This window comes from Carlito syrichta, unplaced genomic scaffold (assembly GCF_000164805.1).
Source record: "Carlito syrichta isolate Samal-C Ts95f unplaced genomic scaffold, Tarsius_syrichta-2.0.1 Scaffold301696, whole genome shotgun sequence".
NCBI lineage: Eukaryota > Metazoa > Chordata > Mammalia > Primates > Tarsiidae > Carlito > Carlito syrichta.
In genome coordinates, this window is record NW_007245792.1 from 249,662 (window position 1) to 252,946 (window position 3,285).

A 3,285-nucleotide genomic window follows, 5' to 3' on the forward strand; every position below is an offset into this window, starting at 1 on the left:
GTAGCCCGAACTACAGGCATGTGCTACCATACCCAGCTAATTTTTTATTTATTGTAGAGACAAGGTCTCACCAAGTCTTCCAGGCTGGTCTTGAACCCCCAGGCTCAGGCAATCCACTGCCTTGGCCTCCCAAAGTGCTGGGATTACAGACTGAGACACCAAGCACGGCCTGCACACACCTTTTTCATGCCAAGATTTTCAGTTACGATGTTTCTGTTCCACAGCCAGGTGTGGTGGCTCACACCTATAATTTCAGCACTTTGGGAGGCTATAGTGAGATGACTGCCTGAGCCCATGGGTTCAAGATCAGCCTGGTCAACTTGGCAAGACCTCATTTCTACAATAAATCAAAAAAGTAGCCAGGCATGGTGGTGTGTGCCTGTAGTTCCAGCTACTTGGAAGGCTGAGGCAGACAGATCACCTAAGCCCAGCAGGTTGAGGCTGCAGTGGCCATGAGCGTACCACTGCACTCCAGCCTGGGCGACAGAGTGAGATTCCAACTAAAAAAAAATTTTTTTTCCTGTTTCTTTATCGATGTTTAGTTGATCTGCTATGCTTCTCACAATCCGCCAATGACTTTGACACACAATTTGACTAATTTTTGCAACGTTTTCATCAGTCCTGCTCATTACTGGACATCCCGACATCTCTTCATCAGTGATGCTTTCTCTCACCTCAGAAAAACATTTAATCCATTTGCGCACTGCTGTTTTTTTCATGGCATTATCCCCATAAACTTGGACTAATACGTCACTGATTTCACTTCCACTCTTGCCAAGTTTAACAAGAAAGCTGCTGTTTGTTTGTTGCTCTAATTCAAGCTCCAATATCCTTGCAATGACACACAAAAACATGCAACAATAATGAATGCCACTCAGCGAGACACTGCCACATGTTGACAGGAACACTGCTGTAAAAAAATGATATACCAAGGTTATGAAACCTTCCTGAGTTGTTTGTTCAGTGCTGCCAATGTATGCTCACAGTGGCAAGTTCCCGAACTTAATTGTCAGACCCTGCATTTGGAGCACATGTGAGGGTGTTCTTACTTATGAAGGATAGTTGTGTTATGTTAGACTGCTGTATGTAGCTAATGCTATTAAATTTAGAAGACTGAATATGAAAAACAGTAAATGTTGTTAGACTATACTGGACATCAATTGTATATACATTTGTAAAATCATTTGCCTTTCCAGTCTTTGTAACTCATGGCTTCTTCAGGTAAAATGCTAAGGCTACATTTTCAAGTCACTTTAGAGTAGACAGGTAACTAGCTTCCACCAAGTAGGTGATACACCAAGAAATAAATAGGTTGAAGGAGAGACAGCAGAATTCAAACAACTCATGTGGTAAGGAAGAAATACTGTAAGTTAGAAGTAGTAAGACTGATACGATTGCCAAAGCCATGTCAAAGAATGAAAACCCCATTACTTCAGATGTAGAATATCTCAATGATCCCCTATTTGAAATTCATGCTATAAAGTTATATGATAAGGTTTACTTCAAGCTGGAGGTAAATGAGATAGGGATGTCAGAAGGTCAGTAAGATAAAAGGTCCAAGGCTGTAAGAAAGCAAGTTCAAGTATATATTTATAGGGAATAGGAGAAAGCTATTTGCTTGAAAGTTAGAAAGAGATGGAATGGTAAAGAACTTAGGAAAGCTTAGGAGAATAAGCAAACACCGTGAGAAGGAAAAAATGTAAAAATAAAAAAAACACACACAGAAAGAGCTTTTTTAAATGACTTCCCAGTTTGAGGAATTACTCTTTCATTATTTGTCCCCTTTTCTTGCTTTTATTGCTAGTGAGAACTGAAAGCCATACTCAGGGACAGGTCAGTCCTGGGAATAAAAATAAATTAAATGGCAAAATTTTCCTTTCTGGAAAAGTTACTCTTGGAATTCAATGTTCCTGAGGGAAATTTTTGCCCATTGTTTTCTCCTCTCTTTATATATTGAAATTCAAATGGAACCAAGTCTTTAGAGGACATGTCTTTTTCAGTAGCTGGCTTCAGCTACCAGATTTCCAGAAGAGCCTCTGAGAATCCATCCTCCCAGCTTTTGTAGTGTCTACACTGAACTTGGCACTGTTAGACAGCTGAAGCACAAAGTTGTTTAAGTTAACAGAATGCCTTTCTAGAATAAGGTCAGAACAAAGTACAAAGATCCATCTTAATAAATTTCTGCCCCAAACTTTTTTTATTCAACTAAAGTACGGCCAATTGAAAAGAAAAAATATCCCACTAAGACTTGGGATCTAAGCTGGACAAGGTGGCTCACATCTATAATTCCAGTACTTTGGGAGGCCTAGGTGAGAGGATTACCTGAGCCCATAGGTTCGAGACCAGCCTGGGCAACTTGGTCAGACCTCGTCTCCACAATAAATCAAAAAATTAGCCGAGTGTGGTGGTATGTGACTGTAGTTTCAGCTACTTGGAAGGCTGAGGCAGAAGGCTTGCCACACTCCAGCCTGGGTGACAGAGTGAGACTCCAACTCAAAAAAAAAAAAAGTTTGAGCTTCATTTTGGTCTCCACTTCATGTGGTTTGAGATATGTTATACATCCAACACTAAGATTAATATTAAAGGTGAAAATTTTAAGAAATAAATTTAGTGGTTTTTTTTTTTTTTTAGTCTAAGTATCACTTTGTCACCCAGGCTGGAGTGCAGTGGCATGTCCACAGCCACCGCAGCCTTGACTTGCTGGACTCAGGCAATCATTCCACCTCAGCCTTCCAAGTAACTGGAACTACAGGCATGTGCCACCATGCCCAGCTAATTTTTTATTTATTGTAGAGACGAGGTCTTGCCAATTTGCCCAGTCTGGTCTTGAACCCCTGGACTCAGGCAATCCTCTCGTCTCTGCCTCCCAAAGTGCTGGGATTACAGGCATGAGCCATCACACCTGGCTAATTTAGTGTATTTTACATGTACGGTAATATACAGTAACATCCTTTGCCTTCACATTTACTCACCACTCACTCACTGACTCACCCAGAGCAATTTCCAGTTCTGCAAACTTCTTCCATGAAAAGTATCTAAACAGGTGTACCTTTTTGTTTTGTTTTGTTTTTTGAGTCAGAGTCTTACTTTGTTGCCCAGGCCAGAGTGCAGTGGAGCACTTCGGCCACTACAGCCTTGACCTGTTGGATCAGACAATCCTTCTGCTTCAATCTTCCAAGTAGCTGGAACTACAGGCATGTGCCACCACGCCTGGCTAATTTTTTATTTATTGTAGAGATAAGGTCTCGCCAAGTTGCCCAGGCTGGTCTCAAACTCATGGACTCA

At 41.2% G+C, this 3,285-nt stretch overlaps 1 pseudogene; it reads left to right on the plus strand.

Annotated features, from left to right (window-relative positions):
- The first annotated feature begins 1,405 nt into the window (after nucleotides 1-1,405).
- LOC103257411 overlaps nucleotides 1,406-3,285 on the plus strand; it is a 9,018-nt pseudogene continuing 7,138 nt past the window's right edge.